Below are 17,367 nucleotides of genomic sequence, written 5' to 3' on the forward strand. Positions count from 1 at the left end.
TGGGTAATTAGAGGTTGATTTTGTTTATTTTTCCCTATCCAGAAATTTAAAAATGCTGAGGGAAGAGCAACCGCTGGTGGGGTGTTGGCTGACTGTTGTTTGTTCTCCTTCCTATGGCCAATTCAGTGGAAAGGTGGAGAAGAGGAATGAGGAGACTTGAGCAATGGATGTTAAAGAAGATGCAGAGTTTATGAGGGGAAAAGCTCTAATAATGCATAAAGAATAATCCTGCATCTAACATGCTCATTGCTATAAAATATACTCCAAGAAATACAGGTGATCCTTGTTTAGTGACTACAACTGGGATCAGCAACTCAATAATTAAGCAAAGTTCTTATGATCTTACTTCAGTTTTCCTGTTTTACCGACCTGCGAAGGTTGTAAATGCAAGTTTACTTTTTTCATCACTGTCATAACTTGTAAATATTATGTTATGTAAAGTATTGGTGTAGTATATGTGTAGATCCAAGCATTGTGACCTTTTGTCCTTTTGTAAATGACAGATGGAAATTTCATCAATGGATATATTTTCTAAGAATTAGCCAAGTTTTTTTAGCATGGTACCCAATGTGCTGATAACCATTGGGACAACATTATTACATGTGGATAATCTACTACTCGATTTGTAGTCTAAGACTTGTGGAAACTAAATCGTTCAAGAATTACTAACATAACATTTAAGAAGATAGGCAGCTCCTAGCAAGGTAGGATTTTTTTTTTTTTTTTGGTAAAATTAGATGTCCAAGCCTGATAGATTCAATGTTTCCAGATATCCAGGAAGTCCTTTAGGTACTGTTCCAAGAGCTCCAATTACAATAGGTACAACAGCAGATTTCTTTTTTTCATAAGAGTTCAACTTTGATCTGCAAATCCTGTATTTAATACTTTTTTCTAATTGTTTTTTTCCTCAATTCAAGCATTACCCAGAATAACAACATCAATGAACCAGATTTTCTTCGTTTCAGTAACTGTTATATCAAGTGTGTCATGAATAAGATGCCTGCCTGGATCTTAAAACTCATAAGATCTTAACTCAGTCATTTTCCAAAATCTTCTCAACCCTCAGTAATTTTTGCTACATTTAAATCCAAACCTCTGGCAATAATTTTAATGAGTAATTCTGGCAACTCGGCAACACAGTTTTTGGCAGGTTAGGAAATTTTGCTGCAGCCATTGATCAAATGGTTAATTGTTTCATTCTTTTCACTACAATGGCAACATTTACTGTTGTAGAAGAGAAGAGAAGAGAAGAGAAGAGAAGAGAAGAGAAGAGAAGAGAAGAGAAGAGAAGAGAAGAGAAGAGAAGAGAAGAGAAGAGAATACTTTATTGGCCAAGTGTGATTCGACACACAAGGAATTTGTCTTGGTGTAAATAGTCTCAGTATACATAAAGAAAAGATACATTCATCAAGAATCATAACGTACAACACTTAATGACAGTCATAGGGTACAATCAACAATCAAATCACACTAGGAAATAGTCAATATAAATTGGAAGGATACAAACAACAAAGTTACAGTCCTACAATCACAAGTGGGAGGGGATGGGTGATAAGGAGTGATGAGAAGATTAACAGTAATAGTAGTGCAGATTTTGTAATAGTTGAACAGTGTTGAGGGAATTATTTGTTTAGCAGAGTGATGGCTTTTGGGAAAAAAGTGTTCTTGTGTCTAGTTTGTGTCTTGTTTGCTACCTGTTGAATTTTTGCCTTCATGCAATTACTTGGCAAAGCTTGTTCTTGAGCTGCTAAAATAAAGCCTTCAGTTTCTTTCTTTTTCTAACACTCCTGATTTAAAAACTCTGTGTGAACTTATCAGTATTAATATTAGTTTCTAAAAAAATCTCAGTATGGTTCGGTGATGCACAACTGAGGAAAAGAATAATTGTATCGGGAGACAGGACTATACAATCTCAAAATTAAGAGAGATCATAAGCCTTTGAAATGCAAACGGTACTTTTATGTAAGACAGCACTCAGCTCACTCACAGGCTTCCCAGATCTATCCAGCTATTCCATCTTGACTGTCACACAACACAGCTAGAATAACAGCCGATACTCAGCAGGCCTCCTTTAGTTTGTAATGACCCACCACAAAAGATTATTCCTTCCTTCCCCAAAAGAAGTAAATTATAGGAACCTGCAGCCTGCATGTGCATCTTTCTACACGACATAATTCCCATCATTCAAACAAATGAATTATTTTCTTATTCAAAGAGATCTTGAATAAGCTACCAGAACTTAATCTTGATGTTATTAGCACAAATTCTGCTAGCTGTCCTTAGCTACTTAATAACAGGTATCAGTGGATTTTCAACCAGGTTCTGAAAAACAGACAGCTTTCAATGGCAAGATACTCAATAGCCTATGAATGCTTAATTTGCATATTTTTGCCTTGTATGAAAATATTTAATCTATTTTTTAAATGAATTTGGAATATTTGCATGAATCCTATTTTTAGATAGAAAACTTGGTGGGTGAATTATTGAGCTTCCCCCTGCCTTCTTTCCAGCCATCAAATATATAACATATAATAAAATTGTAATAAAACATGAGCACAATAAAATATAACTTATTCACAATTTAATCAGGGGTCAAAGATTGGGGGCTTGTCAACTCAGAAAAAAGTTCCATTTATTATGCCAAAGGATTGGAAAACCTAACTCAGCATGTTCATTTATTATTTGTCAAATTTCAAAACCATCTGACTCTGACAATTCTGGCTTACAAAACATGTGTGAATAACATTATGTAGCTCCTTTCCCCCAAAGTATTGGTTCTATTGCCAATTTTTAACATTCTACATACTCATGTAGGAATTTAAATATTTAAATATAAGTACTTATGAACGAAGGCGAATATACGTATCCCAGGATAATTCTGCTGGATCCAACACCGTGGATCAGAGGTTTTGTCTTCCAAGCTTTCAGACTCTTGCTGGGCTAGAGAGAAGTTCAGGGGTGGGATGTTACAGATGTTCTGCCCAGCTCTATAGAACCGGTAGCTCTGATGAGCAGCAGACACCGAACTGGTTGTGTGTCTGCTGCTGTTTGGCCCACCTGCCTGCCCGGGCTCTTACCTGTCCTTTATTTCTTGCTTTTTCAACCTCAGCTGCTTTGCATGGCAAAGCTGAAGTTGAAAAAGCAGCAAAAAAATACCTTTTCAAATGCTGTGCACCTGTGCACAGCGCCTATCAGCTGTCCGGGCAGTACAGCTTACGCCATTTTATGCATGAGGGCATAAAACGTAATCATCAAACCGGAAGTTACACTGATTGAATCCCACCCCTGGAGAAGTTCCCTGAAGATGGCCTTCAGCATGAGTCTGAAAGCCCGGAAGACAAAACCTCTGGGTCCCGGTGACCAATCCAATTTGGCTCTTGCATAAATACTTATTCCTAATATAATCCCTAAAATATTATCCTACGCTAATTTGGGAGCAAATATCACTGTTGTCAACTTTGATGATGTCATCTTTGTTGATGCAATCTATTTGGCGTGACTAAAATTTCATATGGAAAACACACTCACTTGGTGAAATCTGATACTCGCTCTCCCCATGTCAGGCATCATTTAAGGACCACAGAATTTCAGCGTGGAAGTTAAATTATGGTATATGGAAGCCACTATGATGGATATACAGGCCTTCAGATCTAGTCTGGCAGTGGTACTTTGGAAGAACTTTGTAACATCTCATCCCTGACACCCTGATGATACTACTATCACCTTAATTTCAAACAGGAAGTCAGATTTCAATTCTGATTCCAGAACCAGGTACTGATGATCTTGATGAAGATGGCTGTCATGATCACCCTCACTTTGGTTATTTAAGACAAGTTGAAAAATGTATGAAGCCTGTAGATCTTTTAGGCAAGGCACGCTTGTCGCCAGGATAACTGGCTACATGCATTATGAATACCTAGAATTGATGGGCATTATTAACACCTAGAATTGATGGGTATTGTTAATACCTATCAGTCTTAAAAAGGTCAGAAGGTGTTGAATCCATGAATGCAACCCTGCTAATATCCCGCTATTGGCCTGATAAGACCTCCTCAATCTGAAAGATAAGAGAAATATAATGTATTTATCTATGATATTTTATCTTGAACAAGTTTATCTATATCTAATCTGGTATCTCTCCTACTTGTAACTATTTCAAACATTTATCTAAGTCTATTCAACCCTGCTCACCAGAGAACCTGTTCTCAGTACACTGGATATTTTCTCTTGATTCCTGATCCTATTCTGAATTTTAATGATATCTGGTTTCATTCTTTTTACTGATTTATTAGCTGCAACTAATGTTCCTTAAGCTTCACATGCAAAGACGGAAGACATTCTTCTTAAAAGGAAAAAGAAAATATACAACAGTTCAACTGATTGATCTCCCCGTGAAGAAAGACCAGAAGTTTCGCATATTCTTTAATGCAATAAGTAAACATTGATTTGGTTAATTTAATGACCAGATTTCCAATGTGCACACTAGAAGACGAAATGAGTTGAACCTAAGGACAATTGTGAAGTCATACTGGCTACTGAAGAAATCCTCCTCTACCTCCTCTAAACTTTTAAAAAGGGGGGTATTGCTAAAATTCCCTTTGCTACACAATTGTAAATGATGTTGGAGCTCTATTTCTTTTTCACTTCGCTATCCTAACAAAATTACAGACCAGGCATTGCTTGCTTTCATTCAGATTGATCAAACTCAGAGTTTCAACATTTTGTTTTTGTTGTTATTCATAACTATTCCATAGACCACCTACTGTACTTGAAAAACTGGTCTCTATCTTTCACTGCTCTTGCAAAAAAAAAAAGGGGGGGGCACGAGGGAGAAGGAAGCCTGCCCTGTTTAATTTTCAATTGTTCTTTACGTATTATGTAATACTTTGCGTATTATGTAATACTACATGTATTATGTAATAATTCTCTTGTTGTTCAGAAAGTCACCACTTGAAATACCAGGAGGAATTAAGCAGAGAAAATGAATCTCTTCAGCCTTTCTGCTACAGCTCATCTCTACAGGGAAAGGAAGAATAAATGTTGAATGCAGAACTGTTCTGGATGGGCTTGAGGCCTCAAATATTTCCTCATGAAAATATAAGAAATCTCAGAGACAGTAAAAGTAAATATTCATATCTACAAGAACAGAAAGTTCGGAAGCACACCTAGGAAAACTTTTTGAGAAGGGTGTAGTTAATTATGCAGACATACAAGTAAATCATATTTAATTAAGAGTTAAAGTTTAACTAGGTTTTATGGGTAAGTCTGTGCTTTGAAAGTTCAAGCAAGTGACTTGGATTAGTCCACCTCAACCATACAAGCTCACGAGGGGATTTTGGCACATTCATTGTCAGGCCAATCTATCCTACAGAATTGTAGTTGTGGGGATGAACTGCAAAAAAAGAATGCATGCATGCTGTCTTGAGCTCCTGGATGAAACCAAGATAGCATATAAATAAATCTGAGTCAAATTTATTGTATTTGATAACAAATTGCTATGGGATTTTCCATTATAAAACAATTTAAAGACCAAGCTGACAAAGTCATGTACTTTTCACAGCTAGCCATCTTTGCAACACATCATTTTGACCAACTGTCAGCCTTACCAAGTAGAACAGACAGGAAACATGACCAGATGAGCTAATTCTAGTTTATTGTGAAGTTACAAAACCAAATTTTGCAAATCTGAAAGTAGCAGTATCCCTTAGACTTATATGCCACTTCACAGTACTTTACAGCCTGCTTTAAGCAATTTACAGAGTCAGCATATTGCCCCAACAATTCTCAATTTACCAACCTCAGAAGGATGGAAGGTTGAGTCAACCTTGAGCCTCATTAGGATCGAACTCCTGGAGTGAGCAGTGAGTTAGCTTGCAGTACTGCATTCTAACCACTGTACCAACATGGTTCTTTCAAATCTCCCACCATCTCCTTTACAACCTAAGAAACTAGGGAAGTCTTTTCTGAGCCTCTTGCTCTGTCTACTATCCCTTTTTACAGGAGAGAAGCAAAGAAGAGATTAGGGACTGTTAAGGGCCAATGTCCAGGAGACTCATTTAACGATACAGGATGAATCTCTATTAATAAAGAAGTAGGTAGGATAGGCTTACTTCATAGATACTTCATTGAAAGCTATTGGGGTGGCCATTTTGGTTCAAAAAGAATTCCCGTTGATTTATATCGGTTTATTACTGATATAAATGAATGTTATTTCATGTTTTGTGCTAAAATAGTACTTTTGCAGGAACTGCAATAGCTATGGTTAATGTTTATGGACCTGATTAAACAATTCTAGCAAGCTCTAGGGAATTTTGGCTAAGCAATTTATTGTGCGGTTGCAGATTGTGACAAATTCTGCCCCAGTCGTTGCATAAGTTGCATCATGGCATTCTGCAAATGGATCATCTGTGCATCCACTTGCTGTTGGGGTTACAGCAACACCAGGTGCTCAGCAGGCAGCAGAATTCCTTGAGGATCAGAGGCCATTCCTGAAATTCCTCTCCTTGGAAGAGAGGATGAGACTTGCTAGATTGATATCAGCCTTACCAGGTAGACCAGACAGGAAACACAACTACTTTACTGTGAAGTTACATTAAGAGTACAATGACAATAAATTGAGTACAATGACAATAAATTTATCTTATCTTATTAACAGCATGTTGCAAATTTGAAAGTACAATTCTCCTCTCCATCTCCTTTGCAGCCTAAGAAACTAGGAAGGGTCCATTCATGGCGTCTTGCCTGGCCACTATTCAGTTGCAGGCTATGCTCTCTCTCTTACAATATCTGACCATTCCCTAGTCCAGTGGTCCCCAACCACTGGGCCCTGGACGGGTACCAGTCCGTGGATCATTTTGTACCGGGCCACCGGTTTGCTTGGGCGCCGCCATCTTGTTTCAATGGCGCTTGAGAAAGTGCTTCCAGGTGAGCTTGTCGGTCGTCGGTTGTTGGAAAGCGGCGTTTGGGTGCTGAAGAAATCCTCACGCCTTAGTTTCATCGGGGGGGGGGGCGGCTTCGAACGAAGAGCCGTCCCGATGGCAGTGGAGTCTTGCGTTACTCAGAAGGAGATTAAGAAAGAGCCCAAAAAGCACAAAAAAAGTACAAAGGAAGAGTTGAAGGTGGCGGGGAGAGGTGGGAGACGGCTGGCTGGACGCTTGGCTCACCTTGCCTTGGTCGTGCGTGCTGATGCCGGTACCGGTTCGTGGATCATTTTGTGATGCCGGTACCAGGCTGTGGTACAAAAAAGGTTAGGGGCCACTGCCCTAGTCAGCATCTCTTCACTTCAACTCCTAAGGTCTTCCTCAATACCATTACATTAACAGACAGAAAACTGAACTCTGAGATAATCAATGCCCAGACTCATAGTGAATTCCCTTAACCTACTGTCTACATTTCTTTGTTGCCATCATTATGTTTGGCCGGATTTTTGTTGGTAGCCCTAATAACTATGGTGAAATTGGTACTCTTTTTTTTCTACATGCACAGCTTTTTTTAAAAACCTCTTTCCTACTTCCACAAAAGCCACATTCCCTTTTGAATTCCCTTCTCTAAAGTTCAACATTTGATCTGGAACCTAAACCTGAATAGCAAAACATTGTGTGTTGCCTTTTGCAACTGTGCATATATTACTAACGCGTTTCGTTCTGAGCAACTACATTGGGCTTTTGAAGCAAGCGTTAAAGGGGCATTGTACTATTATTCAGAAAAACGGTTTTTGAGGCATTTAAAATATATTTACTTCCCCTATACTCCTGAGTGATTGAGACTGTAATTCTAAGCACAATTATTTAAGGGAAAGTTCCATTGAATTAAATAGAATTTGTTTCTGAGTAGATCCGCACAAAAATTGTGTGTGGGTGCAAGTGTTAATCTTACTTGGTGCTGTGCTGCCAAATTATATGCTGTTTTTCTAAGTCCTTTCTTTGGGAGGTGCCGAAGCAATATTAAATTCAACAACTGCTCAATTTTTCTAATGTCAGGAAAATTACCATCCCTATTCAATTCCCTTAACCTAAACTATTAAAACATATTTTTATTCTTTGTGTTTGCTAACTCAGAATAAAATAATTACAATCTTTGTGGAGTCAAATAGTACACAGAGATATGTTTTTGATCTTTTCTTCATTCAAAGCATAACAAACTAAGAAAGCTAATGCAAAACACCCTGACTCTTACACTAAAGTACACACAAATGTTAAAAAGGAGAATTGCCATTAATTAGTAGCATAATTATAATCATATAAGGCATGAGTTCAAGCATATCTCCTGTTTCCACCCCCACCCCACCCGCTGAAAAGTAAAAGTAATAATATGCATTAAAAAGAAGAAGCATTATCTCCAGGTATGGAATAGCACATTTTAAAAGCTTTTAAAACTCACATTGCTGGGTTCTCGTCAGTCTAAGCCAGCAAACAGCCACACGCGTCTGTTTTACATTTTTTATCCATACTGCATTCTTCTTAGCAATGTGACCATTCAGGCACATGGTCAAGTTGTACTCAGCTTCTCCTTAGTGATGTAGGAAAGAGGCAAGCTCTACTGATTTATCTGTGCTTTTTGCAGATGTATAGGACTAATGTTTCTGCCTCTGCATCCTAACCGAATTGCCTCTGCCTTATCGCTGGCAATCCAAATTAACAGCAAAAGCAGGACCAATATTTTTTCCACCTGCACGCAGGCATAGAAACACACAAATAAAACAACTGCTAGGCAGCTTGCTTCCCCGTACGTGAAATAACATTATTTACATATATCGACTCTCTCTAATTTCTTTGCTGGGAAGAATAGCTCAGATAAGTAGCTGTCTGCAAAATAAAACTGCTGTTCAAAGGTCTATTTGCCATTCATTCTCTTGAAATTTATTTTGCCAGGACAAACAACCGACACACTGAAAATCAGGAATTTTTTGCTACCTGTAGCCCACAATAAGCATGTGTATGTTAATTTACTATTGTATTTCCTCGGCATAATAATGTTTTGAGAAACCAAATGCGAAGCAAGCAGGCTGCAATGCATTTAAGATCCATTAGCGACCATAAACCTCTTCTCGTAAATAAGCTTTATTTAATTACATTCTCACATGCACAGAGGTTACACCTAGTTCCCTTATTCATTTATCCTTTTTGGCTTTGCTAGGAATGCTTTACATCTGGGAACATTTGTCAATCGCTCCTCTTAAAGAGTTGTTTTAAAATTAACATTTTGCACTTTGAAAACATCAAAAAAACTTCGTTCTATCCATTTGGAAAGATTAAAAACTGAAGGTCCTTCAATCTATTATTTCAGGCTTTTCGATAATCAAGTGGTATCTTACTAATAAGAAACCATATTTTATTCATTATGCTTTCAGGCCAAGATGAGATCTCTATGAGATCTCTAAAAAATAAATCTTTAAATTTTCATAAGCACTCAAGAAAATGGAATATGCCCTAGAGTATTAATTCATTAAAAATGAGAAGAGTCTGACAAGTTTTCCCAGTGTCTAACTCATTTCATGTCATGCATCTACCAATGTGATGCCCTCAAACCCCCCCACCCCCCCGCCTGCAACCGACTGACAACTGTTATTAGCTTTAATCCTAGGAAATAAACCTCTTCGTCGAATACAGTAAATGTCCGGCTGACATAATATTTAAGCTCTCATAAGTATTGGAAACAGATTCATACATGTTGTACAACTGACAATATTTTTTTTTTACAAATAGAAAGTAATATAAAATAACTACTATGTGCAGATTTACTAATTGGAAGCATCTGCAGTCTTATTTATATTTTCTTATATTCGATTGTGTCCAATTCTCAGAGACTGCCAGAACAAGTCCCTGAAGTTTTCTTGGCTAGGTTTTTCAGAAGTTGTCTGCAATTGCCTCCTTCCTAGGGCTGAGAAAGAATGACTGACCCAAGATCACCCGGCCAGCTTTGTGTCTTAGCAATAGTAATTAGACTTATATACCATTTCACAGTACTTTACAGACCTCTCTAAGCAGTTTGCAGTGTCAGCTTATTTCCCCCAACAATCTGGGTCCTCATTTTACTGACCTCAGAAGGATGGAAGGCTGAGTCAACCCTGAGCCGGTCAGGATCAAACTGCCGAACTGCTGGCAGCCAGCAGTCAGCAGAATTAGCTGCAGTACTGGATTCTATTTAACCACTGTACCACCATGGCTCTGGTGCAATGATTAGTTAAAATGCTGTACTTAGAAGGGACTAGAACTCACAGTTTCTAGCTTAATACCAACTGCTTCTCAAATATAATTTACTTTGGAAAAATTACTTAACTCCTCCAAATTAGAGTCATAAAAAATTTAGAATCTTTTATCTTAGAACTGGAAGCACTTAGTAAATATAGAGAACGAATTCTTTGTCTTCCTTAAATTGTAGCATCTTTGTCTGTAGAGATTTTCAGTCATCCAGGTCATGGTTGTCCCAAAGGTGCTTTTTCAGGAGGCAACTGGACTTTCTTGTTTTTTCTTTTAAAGACGTTTTGCTTCTCACTCAAGAAGTTTCCTCAGCTCTGACAGGATAATGGGGTATGGAAGGATCTAACATCTTTATTTAATCACTGTTTGGGACAAACAACAGCATACAATCCTATTGCAAAATAATGTAACCAGCTGAAACTGCAGGAGCCATATTAGGTGAGGAACAGTTGTCCAGCACAAGCAACCACATCCAGATGTGACTACTTTACTGCATCCAGCCTATAATACAGGAATCTCCCCAGATTTGTTGCCTTCTCTTAGAAACAAATAGATCAGGCTCCATGGAACTTAAGGTGGAGAGGATCATTTGTGGCTGTGCAACAACTGGAGACTAATTCCCCACTTCATCCCTCTTCCTTGCCTGGCTGATAATTTCCCAACGGTCCTGTTATCAAAGTTAATGAGAAATGGAGGGGGACAGTCATTTCTACTCTTGCACCTGAAGTGTCAAAGGACCTGAATGCCTGTAAGTGAATAAGAAGATATTATTATATCACATTCCATCCGAAGACCAGTTTTAGTATGAGAAGTTTGGTATAGCATATATCCAATAACGCACTTTCCTGTGTTTTGTTGTTCAGATACTTGGCTTCCTTGTTAAAGGTGCAAAAGTTCAGTTTTCCTAGTTCAGTAATTGATATATCTGCCCATCAATATTGAGATAAAGCAAGGCATACATCTTAACTCTCTAAATTAGGCTGAACATTAGTGATACCGGGTAGAGACAAACATTTTAGCCAGCAGAAATAAAACAATAAATCATCACTACTTAGGAAGAGATAATTATATTGTCAAGTGAGAAACCTAGGACAGCTCAGCTTTGTCCATGAATACAGTATAAATGGATCTGGCTAAATTATTTTCAATACGCAATAATGGCATTATTACTTCTGAGAGAAAGAAAAATATGCTTCAACTTCCATTACTTGAATATCAAATACTATCACATGTAGCCATATCTAAAGTGGGTACAAAGGTTTTTGAGGATTGGAGGTGATGGTTAAAAAAAAAAATGAAGATGGTGGTGGAAGAGCCATGAAGACTTGGCATGGTAGACTGAGATACTTCATTTTATTGCACCTGCCATCTTTACCTTGATTTTTAATGTTATTTGTTTTATTGTAATTTCTTTATTTGCTTGCTATGAGTCGCCCCTCCAGGGTAACTGAGAATCAGGCAGCATGCAAGTGTAATAAATTATTGTCAGAACCTCACCATTTTATGTATAGCTATGATTTTGATGCGTGTACAAAAGGAATGGCGGCTTCAAATACACGACTGAAATCACCATCTTAATTTTTTTTACTGTTCTTACAGATGTCCCTGAATCAGTTACCAAGTTGACTCACATCAAAGACTCACATAGTTACACTTCTGGGAACTCTATGTTTGCGGACTTCTCTTATTATAGTATCGATGTTTGAAAACACACTAATACTGGACAGCAGTAGCTAGTAGAATTCTGTCTATATATGTGACCTAAGTGTAACTATGGATCAACTGGGGAAAAGGGTTTCTGTTATCCCCAAATGTGCACTAAATTGTAAATTGTACTATTCATGGCAATCTCTATCACAAAATGATATTATTATGAACACTGCCATGAATTATATTAAATCAAAGTAAATTTAACTATCTCACATATAATAGGCTTGTCCAATGTTTTGTGGGGCTGTCTGGATAGAGCTGTTGCTGAATTATCTGATTTTACAAAACATCGTCGTATTAAATCAAGGAGTGTGTGTGTTACCTATGGAGTCTGCCCAACTCTCTGTCACAAAACAACTTTGAAAATGATATTAAAATTTTAAAGTATCCACAAACTTTTTAAGCAGCACTGTATAGTGTGCCTACTCTTCCCACAATATGGTACTATTAAATATCCTATCATTTCAGGTGTCAGGGTTCCGGCAGTTACTCCAATTAAATCATGAGCCTCGAGCCACACTCCCAAAACTAAAGAGGATTTATTTGAAGCTACCATTCTACATCCAGCACTAACCTGGGCGTAGCCAACTCTGAGATACATAATTCACTGTCACTCTGGATCCTGCTTTCCCCCTCGACCCCTCTGGGTGTATCATCCAATGAAAAACATCCATAGCCAAGAGTCATCAATCATGCTCTCCAATTAAATTTTTTTCTCGGCAGAAGCTTCAGCCATCTAATCAGTCTTTGAAGAAAATATGAATGGAATGTACTTTCTATTCCACACTGTTGCCTGCTCTTTGAAACTCCCCCCCTTCTTTCTGTTGTCAACTATAAAACTTGTATACAAAATGTTTTATGAGTTGATATCAGGCCTCATAGAGCACCTCTGGTTTCAACTGCCCAAGGTCCTTCTCAGTATTGCCAATGTCAATACTACATAAAATTGTGAGGTGATTTTTTCCCCTAAATAGTGACAACATAAGCCCAGATCCAGAATACAGGTAGTCCTCGATTTGCAACAGTTCATTTAGTGACTATTCAAAGTGATGACACTGAAAAAAAATGACTTACAAGTTTTTCACACTTATGACCCATTGCAGTCATGTAATCAAAATTCAGATAACAGATAATCAGAGTTGGAAGGGACCTTATAGGTCATCTAATCCAACCCCCTGCACAAGCAGGAGACCCTACACCATTTCTGACAAATGGCAGTCCAATCTCTTCTTGAAGGTCTCTTCAGATGTTTGACCAACTGACTCATTTATGATGGCTGCATTGTCCTAGGTCATGTGATCACCTTTTGGGAACTTCTGACAAGCAAAGTCAATGGGGATGCCATATTCACTTAACAACTGTATTAATAACTGACTTAACAACCGCAGTGATTCACTTAACAACTGTGGAAAGAAAAGTCATTAAATGAGGCAAAACTCACTTAACGAATGTTTCACTCTACAACATAAGTTTTTGGGCTCAATTGTGGTCCTAAGTCAAGGATCACCTGCAGTCTTTGAACACTATTTATTCTAATCTAGGACAACGATACTGAAGCAGGAATTTGTTTTTATCATCTTGTTGGGTGTCCTGGGCATTTAACCAACACATGCACTAATTTAATTATCCTCTTCTGCAGCACTCTCCGAGGAGACTAGCAACTTAATGTGTGGAGCAAGGGAACAAGCATATTAGCAGGATTTACTGGCTGAGCAAATCCCACCCAGGCACTGTTGCCATTAACTGGAGTTATACAAACTTCTAAACAATGTGGGAAATTGTCAATCTTTACTGTGCGATGATAATGTCCTTCTGCCATGGATCAACTTGTTCAACTTTTTAGAAACACAGAATTGTAGTCTGTAGAATCATCAATAGGTTTCATTTTTTTTTTGTAATTTTGAAAGCAGTTGTATATTTTAACAAAACACTGAATGAATGTCCAATAGCAAGGTGAATAATAACTCAACCAACCACTGAGGTCCATGAGTATAAACTTTATTTTTTAACATCCACTTCCAGCCTTGAATCAGTATATTGTTTTAGTCACTCTCCTAATATTTCAAACTTAAGTCACTTAGGTAAGATGGGTTGTGCAGATAAAATAAATAAAACTAATATTCATTTTTTATTTATTTATTTGTCAAGTGATTATAAGATAACATGTATAAGTATAAACATAGTTATGAATACATGAAATGGATACATATAAGAGAAATAAAAAGAAACAATAGGACAGGGACGGTAGGCACATTGGTACGCTTATGCACGCCCCCTACAGCCCCCTCTTATGAAAGGGGTGAGGTCAATAGTAGACAGTCTAAGGTTAAAGTTTTTGGGGTTTGGGGAAGAAACCACAGAGTCAGGTAGACTATTCCAGACATTGACCACTCTGTTGCTGAAGTTGTATTTCCTGCAATCAATTTGGTTGCTCTCAAAATGTTAAGCAGACCCAGGCCAGGGTGGTACCTTGAATAGGAGACCATCTGTAGCTGTAGGCTAGACTGGGAAATTGAAAGGGGAAAAATCCCAGAAATTGAAAGAAATCACTGTCAAACTACTTCCACTCTGTTGTTCAGAAAACATCTCGCCAAAGAATTATCACTGACAAGTCAATTCAGCCACCCAGAATGAGCTCAAATGAAAGGGGATTTTTGATATTTATAATATAGAAACAGTCACCAATTTTCTTTTTAGTTGACATGTTTGTCACATTCTAATTTTTAGTTCTCACTCAGTCACGAAGTTTACTGGGTGATTGTGTGCCTTCTGCTCTCTTCCATCCCAGGCTCACAGTTTCAGTTCTGTGGTGATTAAAAAGAGAGGCAGCCTCCATGTACATCACCTTGAGATATAAGGCAGGTAATTGAAAAGGTAGGGCAGGGTTAGTGTACACAAGGACACCTGAAGCACAGGTAAATTTATTGGACCACACATGGCAAAGAAAGAGAATAACCTACTATAAAAATTATTATCTTGTTTGAGAACAATAAGGATGTAAATAATTTTACTTCCAGATAAGAGAGAGAGAGAGAGAGGGAGAGGGAGAGGGAGAGGGAGAGGGAAGAAAAGACAATAGCAAATACCATAGTCACATTATATCCTCTTGTACCATGTTTTGTATTATGCATTTGAAACAGATGTAAAAAATAGCTAAGAAAGTAATTGGATCTGGATCGAATTATTTATTAAGTTGAATTAACCTTCCAAATGCCATGAATATATTACTGGACTGCAAACCATAAAAAACAACAATCTATTTTTAAAAATGGCATTTTCACATAGTTCCCAATAAAGGGCTTATGGAGTTATGTCATGATAAATAAAGACTTTGCATTCTGTGAATAATTTATTAGAGGCAACCCTTTTCTCACTAGTTTTCAAAAGTTCAAAACAACAAGGTTTCTTCAAGAAGAGAGGCAGCTTGCTCTTTCCTCGTAAAAGAGAACTGAGCACAAGAGTAAAACCAATATACTTTTAATAAAGAAGGACAAAGAATGATTTTGAAGGCCAAGTTGATGTTAGCGCAACACTAAAATGTATGAATGTGCTGAGCTGCTCAGGTGGAATGAGAAGATACTGCAATGGGACCTGAAGTCAGTTGATCTGGAAACAAAAAGCACATCGTGTTACACAGTTTCAACACACTACTCGGATGAGGCGTAAGAAAGAAATCATTCACATGATCTCTTGGAATGAAATGAAAGCTCAAAGAACTTTCTGGTTACTTTGTGTAGAGTTAAAACTGATTTCCTGGAAATTAAACAACTATGGAAATGCAAAGCACAAGCTATCACAAGGATTGTCTATATATAATCTGCGAAACTGATCTGTCTTGGAAGGAGAAACACTTCAGATCAGAACAATTTTTTCACCCAGACTCTGAGCTTGCTCAATATGATGCCTCCCTTGAGTTAGATGAATAGATAATCATTCAAGACAGAATCTGCATTATCAAGGCTTCCCAACAAGCAAGCTCCTTTAGCAATGGGGTCCATTTTATTTAATTTTTATTTAATCAATGAAGCACATAATTAGACGCTGACCCTAATTCTTCAGGGTATTGTTTTTGTTAGCAGTCTGCAAAATAAAATGAATTACCGACTCAAGTCAAAAGACAAATACAATGCCCAGAACCTGAGCATATTTTTGCTCCTACACTACAGATAGTCCTCACTTAGCAACCACAATTGTAACCAGCAACTCTGTTGCTAATTGCTGCAGTCGCTAAATGGAAAATCATGTGATTGTGATGGATTTACAGCATCTCTTTCTACTTGGTCATTAAGTAAGTCACTATGGGTGGTTAAGCAAAACCTTACATGACTGCGACTTGTGATTTCACTTCCATGCAGTCCATTAACTCTGCTTGTTACAATCCAGTTAGGAACATGGAAAAGGTGATGATGTGACTGCAACAGTTGCAAATCTCAGGATTGGTTGCAAAGCTTTTTCTTTCATCATATCTTTGAACTGTCATTCAATGAGACGGTCAAATAAGCAAGGGATAACTGCACAAAAGAGGGTATGTACCATATAAATATTTAGTTTCTTGCTATAGTTTAAAGGACCTGATAGTATCTTTAAAAATTAACACTTCAGTCATTTACGATGCTCTACCTGAACCAGTCAACACACCAGGTCATGAATATTTGAAGGGGTTAATGTTTTGTGATGAGGCATTATTGGAAGAATGTCTGTGCAACTCAATTCTATTTTCCTTTCTCTCCTGTACTCTACACTGCAGTCTTGGCTCATGCTGGCTATGCTAAAGAATAAGACAATAAAAGATGTATACATCAACACTGCTAATGGAATGAAAAGAGATGAGGAAAGCAACAATAAGGAAAGAGAAGGTTCCTGCCTCGATTTGAAGTGCACAATTTCAGAAATGTCTTAGCTAGAAAATGCACACACGTACACTCCAAGGACACTGTCTTTGGTTTATTTTAGGGCCTGCAGCTGTTGCTTATAGTTCCCCAATAATGGTCTTCACGTGTACCCAAGTGCCATTATCGCTGTTGTGAATTATTATGATCAGCTGTCAAGAATATCACACAGCGTACAACATTTTTGCAAATTCCAGTATTGAGCACGTGTACCATACCAGATCACTCCTACTTGCTCTTCTATCAAGTGGAACAGCTAACAAACCAGAGAACCTGAGCCTGCGTTTCACTTAATGTCACATCTCAGGTAAGATCCTTTGGCTTATAGCTGTCTAAGAAGTCAAAATCAGACACTAAGGATAAACACTAGCTTCTGATTCTAACTTGCCAGGAGGGTTATGAGGGACTCTGACTCAGATCTAATGCTAGATAATCCCACTTTTTATTTTAAAATAAAAAAAAAACTTCGCCACCTTTCGTCTGAAGAGATTCTCAGTCATCTGAGACATGGTTGTCCCAAAGGTGCTTTTTCAGGAGGCAACTGGACTTTCTGGTTTTTTCTATTGAAG

The 17,367-nt window shown here is 37.8% G+C and overlaps 1 protein-coding gene across 2 annotated transcripts in view; it reads right to left on the reverse strand.

Moving 5' to 3' along the window:
• The window catches only part of RAPGEF4 (Rap guanine nucleotide exchange factor 4), a 164,278-nt gene that overhangs the window by 99,966 nt on the left and 46,945 nt on the right, over positions 1-17,367 (reverse strand). Inside the window, exon 1 of one of the 2 annotated variants that reach the window (XM_087919937.1) lies at positions 8,380-8,756. The exons of the other annotated variant lie outside the window; for it this stretch is intronic. The gene's annotated coding sequence lies outside the window, so the exon portion shown is untranslated. Of the gene's footprint in view, positions 1-8,379; positions 8,757-17,367 lie in introns of those variants that run through there. 2 annotated transcript variants of the gene reach the window in all.

This window comes from Pseudonaja textilis, chromosome 1 (genome assembly GCF_049901715.1).
Source record: "Pseudonaja textilis isolate UNSWEBS1 chromosome 1, rPseTex1.2, whole genome shotgun sequence".
In the NCBI taxonomy this organism is placed as follows: domain Eukaryota; kingdom Metazoa; phylum Chordata; class Lepidosauria; order Squamata; family Elapidae; genus Pseudonaja; species Pseudonaja textilis.